This window comes from Apium graveolens, chromosome 11 (genome assembly GCF_009905375.1).
Source record: "Apium graveolens cultivar Ventura chromosome 11, ASM990537v1, whole genome shotgun sequence".
Classification (NCBI taxonomy): Eukaryota; Viridiplantae; Streptophyta; class Magnoliopsida; order Apiales; family Apiaceae; genus Apium; species Apium graveolens.
Window position 1 is genome coordinate 22367010 of NC_133657.1, and position 13359 is coordinate 22380368.

The following is a 13359-nucleotide window of genomic DNA, read 5'->3' on the forward strand; positions in this document are numbered from 1 at the left end:
TCCATTTGACTTTGGAGACAGTCCGGAAAGTATTTCTCCAAAAACAACTCTGTAAATCTGGCCCAGGGAACTGGACCTTCTCCTTCTAGGGCTCGCGTAGATTCCCACCAATAATTTGAATCATTCCTCAGAAAATAATTAGCATAATCAGTCTTTAAATCCTCACTCACCTTGGTTAGCGCAAACGCCTTTTCCATCTCCTTTAACCATATCCTGGCAGCAACAGGATCTACTTCTCCTTTAAACTCTAGGGGCTTCACTGCTTGAAAAGACTTAAAACTAACACCCTGATTTGCCCCTCTCATCTCATGCTGCTGTTGGATTTTTAGTTGTTGCTGTTGGATTTGCTGTTGTTGTTGTTGTATGAGCTGCAGTTGTTGTTGTTGTTGTTGCAAATGTTGCTGCTGCTGCTGGAATTTTGTTGATGTTGGGCCAGTTGTATAGTCTGCTGACATAACAAGTTCATCAAGTCACTTATGGAAGGATCCCCAGCAGATTCGTTATTGGGTTGAGAATTTCTCTTTGGTGGCATCTCCTGAAACATAACAGTCATATATAAGAAAATGGATTGCTCTTGCAGTTTATATTTATGCATCAGGAGAGCGTTGCCACTAAGACAATATTCTCATCCCCATTTTAATTGGATCCGTCCTGAGTGAATGATTATAATCTAAAAATGCCAGCAACAGAAACAACAAGAATAATAACAACAATAATAGCAACACACAATATATATAAACTGAACAATAAGATAAAGCAACTGAAATACAATAACCAACAAAATCCAACTAGTACAACTGAAAATCCAACTGGAAAGAATCATCCGAATACAGACCAAAATTTGCTGTCATAACAGCCTCACCTACTACAAACTATCATAACATAATATACATATACAAAGTAAAAAACTACAGAACTCCTAGATAGCAACTCTGAGCTCTGTATCTCTCTGCTGTGACTCTGTCTAGCCACTACCAGTACCACAAATGGAACCTAGCTCAAACACTAGCCAGTTCACTAGGTCCTGATACTGCACAGCTCTGAACTCTGAACTAATGAAACGGTCAACAGATCTAGCCCTCTCTACAGCCATCTGGGTCAATGCTCGCACACGGGCTCGCACCTCAAGGGAAGGGGCAGAAATACCCTGGAATGGTGCAATAGGTACCTGATCCAACTGAGCAGCAAACTCCGGACTCTGATCTCTGATAAAGGAAGTATTCACCGCCCTATGAACATGGTAAGGGATCGGTGAAGAAGTACCACTAGGAGCCACAGGAGGTACTAGAGGTCTCATCATGGAAGAACTGGGACCGCAGCCGGAAGGGAAATCCCTGACAGCAGACACAGACCTATGTACCCAATGGGGACGAGGACCAGATCCAGGGATGTCTCTCGGCACAAAGGTAAGGACTGGTGGATGAGGCATAGGGGTCTCCTCGGTAACAGCAATAGGGGGTCTCTCAGAATCTGAGCTATCCGAATCAGAGGGATTCTCCCGAGATGGACCAAATCGCAATAGGCCACTGTCAACATAGTAAATATACAGGCAAGACACAACCAGGTCAAGGCAATTTTATTAAAACATTTAATAGATGCCAGGGTAACGCCGTCGGAACCCTCAACTGACTCTAATGGTTTGCTCCTCTATATGAGTTGCTGACTCACACCTAAAGACTCACGTTATCACCTACTCAACACAATTCCTAACCTGAATCAGGGACTTGAACCTGTAGCTCTGATACCAACTGTGACAGCCTCAACCCCGGGGTCAGGAGTTGACGTCACCAAACTCAATAAACAAAATATAAATAACAAAATTATTATTAAAATATGCTAACTTGACCCCAAACCAAGATCCGATCCAGGTTCAAGTATAATTCAGGTTCTCATTATTACAAACTCTTTATTCAACATCTAACACACACTAGCTTTATTCAGCAACTCATCAGACCTCATGGCCTGATATAAACTACCTCAGAGTGGCCGGGTCCAGTAGAGGCGGAAACATGGGTCGGTCTGACTGATCTTCTAGGCATCTGCGAGATATACATAACAGTTTGCAAGGGTGAGTATAATCGCTCAGCAGCACCAACATATGAATAGTGAAATAAAAGTAATAATGTAACAATTATAGGAACAGAACTGTAATCACGATATCAACATTTCATAATGAAAATCGGAGATAACTGGATATCACTAACTAGCATGCTTTGTCAAAACAACATAGTGGTGTGATGTATAAATACCAGAGTCCAATTTTAGCATGCTAATCACTTTTATAAAACCGCTGTATCAACTACTTATGCTCTTATGTAAATCATAAATCCCAATCAGATACGTAGCGGATATGTGAAGACAGCTGATCAGACTATCAACACTAGACGGCTCTAACTGCCATCCTATTTACCTGTTCCAGAACTCAGAGACTATCTAGGTCTCTGACCTGCTGGACTAATCGGTTTTATAATGCACGCAACCGAATTAGCCTCTTACGCCACCTCAATAGGCCTACTCTGGCCCCAATGTATCCCATATCTGACCGTTTTATCCAGTTTTCAAAACACTTGTACCTATCTCATTTTCAAAATCCTTTATTTAACCAGCACACATATAAAATCCATTTCGTAAATCATTCCATTCGAGATAGGTACCTTTTGAAGTTACTTTTCCCCAAAATAATTTGAAAACAGTGATTTATAATTACAGGGGATACGCAACTTAAAACGTTTTTGTTCCATTACAAAAATAAAACATTTAGCTATTCTTATGCACTGAACCATAAAAGAATGGTCAGGGGTACTTGCCTTGCAACACTTTACAAAACCCTAATTAGCTTTCACGCTAACTTTGATCCTGGGAAAACTCGACTGGGATCTACAATACAGAGTACCCTAATTAGTTATACCGATATGCTTGATATCCTCAAATTCTAATAACCCAATCCGATAATCCGACTCGTATTATTATTATTATTATACCCATAATCATGTAATCACATATCCCCAACATAAATAGGGGTAACATGTAGAACATAATTATGTACATTTACAATATATTTTTAGAAAATTTTGGCAGCATCTTATTTGTTTATAGGATTACCCGTCGATTCCAGTCGACGTCAACAACCAACAAATCACAAGTCTCGATATACTACCAATTCCACAATCACACAATTATTATATACAATTCCGATATACGATTTATTTTTATCTATTTATTAAGATTAGGACTCAGATAATGATCATCACGGTCCACCGTTGACTCACAGAAGTTCATCGTCAACGGCGGTAAAATTTACGGGTACCCGATTAATTTCGGGTTTCCATCGTAAATTCTACCAATTATTTTAAAAAAATCATCTCCAACACGAATAATTAATATCACGAATATTAATCAATAATTCCCTGCAATAAAAGGAATTAAAATTAAAATTTGCAATAATCCAACCCAACAGAACATGAACGGCCCAACAAGGCCCAAACCACCAGCCCAACAGTCAACCCAACTGCAAGGCCCAACAAAGAAACCAAGGACCGAATGAACATACCCAATAGAAAACCACAGAGCAGCAACCACAGCACACACGGCCACGCGCCGCCCACACACACACACAACACAGTTACACATAGCACAGCACACACAACACATCACATATGCACACACAGGGCACACACACACACACATATATAACCAAGCCAAACTGAAAAACAACGGCGGCTCACCGGAAAAAGAAGCCGGAAAAAAACAGGAAGGGGAACGAAGCCCAGGGAAGCAAAAGGAAGAAAATGATAGCCGAGAAAAAAGAAAGAGCCGAGCAAAACCAGAAGCAATCGAGAGAGAACAGAGAGAGTCGAGATACAGCCGAGAGAGACAAAGAGAAGTGATGTTTATCTCCCCCCTTAATTGATTACTCACCCTCCTGAAATAACCAACGCACGGCACATGTCCAACTTCGTTGGATACGTGTCGTTTTATTTTTGTTTTAACTAATTGCAAGCCCGACACGTCATTTTAATCTATTTTTAAGGGTACAATTCGTAAATAAATATTAATCAGAACATCGCCAAAATAGGCTTAAGATGATACAAATATCCCGAAGTTATTTAAATCATAAATTTAAAAATTTTAAAACAATTTTTTAAGGTACGCTTTATATCCGCTTTTTAACGAATAACGAAACAACGTGCGGGTAAAACGATTCCCGAAAATTTCCAAAATAATTTTAAAATTCTCAGAATAATTCGAACTTGATAAAATATAAGTTACGTAATTTTTAAAGAATTTTTGAATTAAATATGGATTTTACAAATAAACACACTCAGAAAATTATTTAAAAATAAGTAATTAATGAAATATTGATTTCTCAATTTTATAAAATCCTAAAAATAATTATTGGAATTATAAAATTAGAAAACCAATTTTAAAGACAATCCAAATATTTATGGAATTAAAACTACAATAAAATCACTGTTACAAGTCAAATAAAATCGTATAACTCATTAGTAAATCACACAATTCAATTCCACATATCAACAAATCATAAATAATTAAATAACAATCAACACTGCTGCCAAAACCACTACACACATTTTATTTATTTACTTAAACCTTTATTACACTTCCAAAAAAAAAGAAAAATACACGAGTCGTTATAAGAACTCATGTTATGGGCAAAATAAGATTCATCAGAATTTTCCAGAAAGGCTGTAGGCGCCCACCTGCTGGTGCCACGCGGCCGCGTGCTAGCAGGCGCCCACTTGCTAGTGCTAGGCGGCCACGTGCTGCTGCGCGGCTGACTTCGCTGATTTCGCTGAAAAAGCCTTTTTTGAGTGGAATTTGACGATTTTAAGGGTCCAGGTCCAATATGGACTTATATATACTTAAAAAAAAGGTTTTCATCATCCAGGAAGATTGGGATACCAAGGAGAAGACCTAGAAGCACAAAACAACTCAGAAAAAGAAGATCTTGTTTTCTACTTGTGATTCTTTGAATTAGTTGTAACTTTGGATGCTCGTTTTTGTTCTTGTTGAACCTAGATCTCGTTTATTCGTACTTTAATTATTATTCAGTTTATTAAGACCTTGTTTATACCATGCTTTCATTGGAATCCATGGTGACGATGAGTTAAATTATGAACTAATCATTGTCGTGGGATTCTAGCGGATTTACTTATGGATTTCAATAATTAATTTGTTTCGATATCTTGGTGTGTGGTGATTGATTAATATCCTAGTACTGGTTGTTCTTATTCGTCTTATGTGCGTAGCTAACATATAAGATAGCGCGTTAATCTCTATTGAAGCGATAGTGAATATAGAGGTCTAGAACTTGCCATTCTAGCATAGGTTCATGTATTTGTTATGCATGATTCGTAGGTAATTTTAACCATCTTACTTGCCCTATGTAATCACGATAGATAACTTGTGCATTAAACCGTTATGTTTTCAATTCTTATAGACATATAAGGACTAAGCATAATTGGTGTCTATTAAACTTCTATCTCTTTTGTGGATGCTTGGTAGTAGGGTATTCGTACAACGAAAGTTGGCGTTTACAAGTTTCGTGTTATCTGATTAGTGTCATCACCATTACATGCTAATGTTAAGAACAATAAGGCTATTGAATGAAGTATTTAACGAAGTTAGAATCCCATGTTTGTCATATATAGTAATTCAACCTCAATTTTCTTAGTTAATGTTATTTAGTATAATCTCTTAGTTTAATCAAAACCCAATTTGTTATTTGTCTTAGCATTGAGCGATAACCATATATTGTTGCATAGGTGCATAAATTGAACTTAACCTAAACCAGTCTCTGTGGGAACGAATATAATTTATATCTTATACTACTTGCGAACGCGTATACTTGCGTGATTTATTTAGCGCGTGCTTTGCGCCTAACAAGTTTTTGGCACCACTGTCGGGGACTCGGTGTTAATTTTTAGTTTATGTGCTTGTCATCAGCGGTCGTTAAAGTTCACTGACTCAAACTCTTTTACTCTCACGGTTTATTTGTTTGTGTTTCAGGTACTCAGTACAATGGGAGATCCAACAGCACGAACGAAAGCCTTGATGGATTTTTCTCAACCCAAGATCAATGACATTCAATCTAGCATTGTCCGACCATCTATCACAGCTATTACCTTTGAGATCAAGCCTGGCATAATTCAGTGGGTGCAGAATTCAATCCAGTTTGGTGGTTCTCCAACTGAAGATCCCAATATGCACATTAGGGATTTCATTGAGATCTACGACACCTTCGGGTTCAATGGAGTTTCTGAAGATGCTATAAAGCTGAGACTATTCCCATTCTCTAAAGGAGAAAGCTAAGAGCTGGTTACACTCTCTACCAGCTGGTTCGATTACTACTTGGGAGGATCTTGCTCAGAAATTTCTTACTAAATTCTTCCCTATGGCGAAGACAGCTGCAATCAGGAATACTCTTACTCAATTTGCATAGCAATCAGGAGAATCTTTATATGAAGCTTGGGAGCGCTACAAGGAGATGATTAGGAAGTGTTCTCATCATGGAATGCCTGATTGGATGATCATCAATTATTTTTACAATGGGTTGGGAGCACAGTCCAGACCCATGCTCGATGTAGCATCAGGCGGAGCATTATGGGCAAAGAGCTATGAGGAAGATTATGTTCTAATTGAACTGATGGCTGCTAAGGAATATCAGTATCCAACCCAAAAATGTCCACAGGGCAAGGTAGCAGGAGTTCTTGAAGTGGATACAGCTACGGCTATCACTGCTCAAATAAAGGCATTGTCTATGAAGATTGATTCTCTGGCTAACTATGGTGTTAAGCAGATAATTAGTGTTTATGAGCTGTGTGCAGGTCCACATATGACAGAGCAATGTGCTATATCTAGTGATTCAGCTCAGTTTGTGAGCAACTTTCAGAGATCGCAGCAACTAGTTCCAGACACTTATCATCCTGACAACTGGAATCATCCTAAATTCAGTTGGAGCAACAATCAGAATGCGATGCAACAGTCGTTCCAGCAGTTTGGAAATAAGTTATTCAACCCTCCTGGTTTTCAGCAACAAATTACACCAAAACAACAAACTCTTGGTGCATGTCTATCTTCGAATGAAAAATCTGAATTGGAGGAGTTGTGGCATATTTGCAAATATCAGGCTCTTATATGCAAAAGCCAGGCTATTTTTATCAAGACTTTGGAGAACCAAATAGGGCAAATCGCTAATGCCTTATTGAATCGACCACCAGTAACGCTTCCTAGTGATACAGAAACAAATCCAGGAAAGAGGAAAGTTGAAGAACATGTAAATGCCATCACCTTAAGGTCTGGAAAGGTCACAAGCCCCCAAATTCAGCAAGACGAAGAGCCTGAAAAATCTCAAGTTTCAAAAAATGCAGTTGTGGCTGAAGAAGAAGTGCAGAAGGAAGTAGAGGTGGAACCAAGGAAGACTGTTGTGGAACACACTCCTCCTGAGGGTAATACAGGGGAGAAACAGATCTATCCTCCACCTCCTTTTCCTAAGAGGTTACAGAAGAAAAAGCTGGATAAGCAGTTTGAGAAGTTTATGGAGGTGTTCAAGAAACTTCAAATCAACATACCTTTCGCTGAAGCTCTTGAATAGATGCCTAGCAATGCGAGGTTTATGAAAGGTATTCTCTCTCAAAAAGTGAAGCTCAATGACTTAGAGACCGTTTCTCTAACAGAGGAATGCAGTGTTGTACTGCAACAAAAGTTACCTTTGAAGCTTAAAGATCCTGGAAGCTTCACTATCCCTTGCACCATCGGAAACTTGTCATTTGACAAGTGTTTATGTGATTTAGGAGCTAGCATCAATCTGATGCCCTTATCTATCTTCATGAAGCTTGGTCTTCCTGATCCGAAACTAATATACATGTCATTCTAACTACCTTACCGTTCCATCGCTTATCCACGAGGTATAGTGGATGAGGTCTTGGTCAAGGGGGATAAACTCATCTTCCGTGCTGACTTTGTAATTCTTGATTTCGAGGAAGATAAGAAGATTCCCATTATCTTGGGAAGACCATTCTTGGCTACAGGCCGAACTATGATCGATGTGCAAAAAGGAGAGCTTTCGATGAAGGTTTACCATCAAAAGGTCACTTTTAATGTGTTCAAGGAAATAAAGTTACCTACAGCTAAAGAGGAGTGCTTTAAAGTAAAATGGGTCGACTCTGTAGTAAATTCGAAACTTGAACAATTGCCAAAGTCAGATGCCTTAGAGAGATCCTTAATAGGGCAATCAGTTATTGAAGATAAAGAAGGAGCATAGCAATTGCAGGATTTGAATGCATCTCCATGGATGGGGAAGTTGGATATGCCATTCGATCCTCTTGGGTTAGCAGAGCTGAAAATTTATCTGGAGCGTTTTGAACCATTTATTCAAGAAGCTCCCACACTTGAACTCAACCGAATGCCAGATCACTTGAGTTATGCGTTCTTAGGTGCACCACATGATAAGGGTTTGGGATATATTTTTGATGATGTAGAGGGTAGCCGAACGAATCCTACAGTGCCTAGAAAGGGTTCTTCGCATGTGCAACAAGTAGTTGATAGGACTGGTATTGGTGATGAGCAGTACATGCGAGTAACTAGGCGTATGGAGGCCATGCATGACATTCACCGTCATTTTACTGCAGATTTAACACAGGCTTTGGGCACTATTTTCCGAGCCACTGGTGTCGAGGTTGATTGGCCACCTGATCCTCTACCCGAGGAGGGTGATCTTTCCGAAGACTAGGTATGCCTGAAATCCTTATTATTACCTTCAATGAGAACATTGAAAATTTTAAGTTTGGGGGTGATAATGTAAGGATTAGTAGTGTGTGTGTGTCCATATAGATTTATATTGCATGTTTAGTTGTAGTTCATTTATATTTTTGCATGATTGTTCATTTATGGCATATTTGTTTGTTTTTATGTGATTTCATATTAGTTGCATTTGCATGCATATTTAGCATGATCCCTTAAGATGAACTATGATATTTGATAAGTTGATGTTGATTTGAATGTGGTGATGACGAATAGAGGGATGTTTAAGTCCTAATGAATTGATTTGCATGCCATAATTAAATATTTTCACAAAGTCTTATAGGGTTGCTTTTGATCTAGATCATGATCATACTTGTTTGTTGTTGAGATTTAATCACTTGGTTATATTTAGAATTTATGATATTCTCGTAATGACGTAAAAACACTGATTTTTTTTATCTGGAGAAAAACTTGGATTTCATTGCTAGTTGTTGTAAGGCTAGGCGTCAAATGGCTAGTAGCCGACTCATATTTTTATGAGTAGTCTAGGGTTGAATGAGATGGAGCGAAACACACTCATTCAGAAATTATTGTTAAAAAAAAGAAAAAAAGAAAAAAAAAAGTATGTGTTAATGCATAATTGATCAAGAGTGAGCTCTTTAATACTCGAGTTATTAGGTTCTAGGGGACTTTGTGCCTAGTGACCTAAGGCTTTTATAGTCTGGGATCCGTTAACCTAACGCTCGCTACATGGGTATTATTGCATAAGTCTTTTGGGACCTCATTCATTGCACGGTCAAATAAGCATCTTTGTTATGTGTTCACTAATAGTGTGAATCCTTGTATAACTTCAGTAGAAAGGAGGTGTTGTGAGTCATAATGCGTTTATTGTCTATTCTGTTTATAAACTTTTGATTGTTTCGATGATAGATAAGTTATGGTTATTGATCTAGTATCGAGAGATATCTGTTAAGCATTCCACACACGCACTTTTCTGGTTTGTGAGTTGGTTTGTGGGATTTATTCGAACTTTATTTTAAGTCATTGAATTCTTAGAGGCATTGACATATTCATTTGGTTATGGTTATTCTGAGGGGATCGATTGCATTATCATGTAGTTGCATTCATGCATTAGGTTTGTTTTATAGATCTGAGTCTTTTTATGCTTGAGGACAAACATCGATTCAAGTTTGAGGGTGTGATAAGTGGATTTTATATCCATTTGGAATGCTTTATTACAAGCTTAAATTGGTGTTTTGGACTCAAGTTGTTGGTATTTTGATGTGTTTTTGTGTTATTACATTTCAGGTATCAGTTATATGAAGAAATGAGATTTTAAAGGAAAAATGATAAAAAGTGATCAGATTTGGAAGCCAAGGTCATTGTCAAGTTATAGAGAATCTCGTTAGCTTCGCGTGGATAGCTGAATCGCCTAATTCTGACGAGTAGAACTCAAGTTATGGGCAAAATAAGATTCATCAGAATTTTTCAGAAAGGCTGCAGGCGCCCCGCCTGCTGGTGCCACACGGCCGCGTGCTAGCAGGCGCCCGCCTGCTGGTGCTAGGCGGCCGTGTGCTGGTGCGCAGCTGACTTCGCTGATTTCACTGAAAAAGCCTTTTTTGAGTGGAGTTTGACGATTTTAAGGGTCCACGTCCAATATGGGCTTATATATACTTAAAAAAAGGGTTTTCATCATCCGGGAAGATTGGGATACCAAGGAGAAGACCTAGAAGCACAAAACAACTCCAAAAAAGAAGATCTTGTTTTCTACTTGTGATTCTTTGAATTAATTGTAACTTTGGACGCTCGTTTTCGTTCTTGTTGAAGCTAGATCTCGTTTATTCGTACTTTAATTATTATTCAGTTTATTAAGACTTTGTTTATACCATGCTTTCATTGGAACCCATGGTGATGATGAGTTCAATTATGAACTAATCGTTGTCATGGGATTCTAGCGGATTTACTTATGGATTTCAATAATTAATCTGTTTCGATATCTTGGTGTGTGGTGATTGATTGATATCCTAGTATTGGTTATGTTTATTCGTCTTATGTGCGTAGCTAACATATAAGATAGCGTGTTAATCTTTATTAAAGCGACAGTGAATATAGAGGTTTAGAACTTGCCATGCTAGATAGGTTCATGTATTTGTTATGCATGATTCGTAGGTAATTTTAACCATCTTACTTGCCCTATGTAATCACGATAGATAATTTGCGCATCAAACCGTTATGTTTTCAATCCTTATAGACATATAAGGACTAAACATAATTGGTGTATATTCAACTTCAAAAAACTCTTTTGTGGATGCTTGGTAGTAGGGTATTCGTAAAAAAAAAGTTGGCGTTTACTAGTTTCGTGTTATCTGATTAGTGTCATCACCATTACATGATAAGGTTAAGAACAATAAGGCTATTGAATGAAGTATTTAATGAAGTTAGAATGCCATGTTTATCATATATAGTAATTCAACCTCAATTTTCTTAGTTAATGTTATTTAGTATAATCTCTTAGTTTAATCAAAACCCAATTTGTTATTTGTCTTAGCGTTGAGCGATAACCATACATTGTTGCATAGGTGCATAATTGAACTTAACCTAAACCAGTCTCTGTGGGAACGAATCTGATTTATATCTTATACTACTTGCGAACGCGTATACTTGCGTGATTTATTTAGCGCGTGCTTTGCGCCTAACACTTATCACAGAAATGTGATTTATGTTAAAGAGGGCCAATGTTTATTTGCTCAACTGTTTTAGATAAATAACGATGTTTTTGAAATCATTTAAAGATTGTTTCAGGAATTTCTTTGATATGCTACATGGAAACCTATATGATACTTGCTCGACATTTTTGGCTCACTCTTGCTTTGTAAATTCTTATTTCTTTCAGTATCAATGAGGATAAAAATGAATAAATCTGAATAGACAGCAAAGTTGGAGAGATCCCAGCTGCAAGAAGATGGAGATGTTAGAATGAATAAGACAGAGGAAATAGTTAGAGGTAATAAAATTGTATTTAGTTGTATTGAATTTTAGAAGATTAGATTCTTATTTCATACCATACCTGTAAATGATCCGGAATTGAGGGGTTACCTATATTTATTTATTTTAAAATACAGGTTTATATTATTTAAAGATATTTGGTGACACCCAATCCCGACCCCCAATTTGGGGATGTTACATACGTGTCCTATGTCTTTACGTGTTATATAAATTGTGAGTCCATATGTCTTTTAAACTTTACATGATTAAATGTGATCCTTATCTGTTATTATCGGGTGGGTAGACGATAAGGATAAACATATAGGCTATACAATTATATATTGTCAGTTAATTGAAATAGCAACTTTTATGATAGATACACATAATTCGAGGCATTCAAACAATACAACAACAATAAAAGTAAAGCCTGAATATGTGTGGTAATGAGATGAGTGGATACAGAATAGAGGTGAACATAGAATGGTGATTGAAAGTTAGGAAGCAGATCAATTGAGACAAGTATTTCGTCCCTAGTCTAAATTCAGAATAGTTAAATGTTTTACATTTCGCTGCAATAAATCCTGATTATGCAAGTATCCCTTATTCTTGTTCTTTTATTATGATTTATGATCTTTTGAGAAAATAAATATCATTCTGGGTTATTTGCGAACCCTGAATTATGATGTTTCAATCAAAATGGTGTAGCATAAAAAAACTTTACGGATTGGATGGTTACGATAAGGGCCAAGGATGGACTGGACCCTAAGGGTTGGGAATGGACCGAACCCTTTGTTTATTGAGGCCATAATAGGCTTGGGTTCCCGATATGATGTGGGTCTATGCGGTGGGGCATATGTCATACTATATTTTGACTGATCAGCAGACTATAGTACATATGTTGGTTCTAGTTTCCAGTGTAATTTATTGTTGATCGCCATGAACCACATTCCTTTTTTAAAAGTTTCATGTTTACAAAACCGAAAAATTAATTGATTCAGGAGATGAATCAGAGAATTTTTCGATGGTCTTTTTCTGATAAATATGATTTAATATTAAAGGCTAATAAAGGACGATGTTTTATTCGCTCAACTGTTTTAAATAAATAACGATGTTTATGAAATCATTTCAAGATTGTTCCAGGAGCTTCGTTTGATAATAATACATGGAAACTAACTATGATACTTGCTGGGCATTATTGGCTCACTCATGTTTTGTTATTCTCTTATTCTTTCAGCTCAGTGAGGATAACTGTAGAGAGTTCACAACATATAGCGAATTGGAGAAACCCTAGTTTCAGAAGGTTCGACATGTTAGAATAAATAATACGGGGAAGATGGAAAAGAGGTAATAAAATTTGAATTAGTTGTTATAGAAATTTAGATGTTTAGATTCTTGTTTCATACCAGAACCTGTAAATGATCCTGTAAGAAAAAGGTCATATATATATATATTTTAATATGCAGGTTTATATTGTTTAATGATATTGAGTAACACCAATCTTTATCTAGAATTTGGGGGATGATACAAGTTGGTATTAGAGCTACAATTTATTTGTCCCTTAAACAAGAATATGTGGAATTTAAGATAAGATTGACATGTTATATAAGATAG

General features: G+C 37.2%; 1 non-coding gene across 1 annotated transcript; it reads right to left on the bottom strand.

Moving 5' to 3' along the window:
- Positions 1–6430: 6430 nt before the first annotated feature.
- Positions 6431–6537, bottom strand: LOC141699359 (small nucleolar RNA R71). Its single transcript, XR_012565828.1, has one exon. It is a non-coding gene; the product is annotated as a small nucleolar RNA R71 (small nucleolar RNA).
- Positions 6538–13359: the final 6822 nt, after the last annotated feature.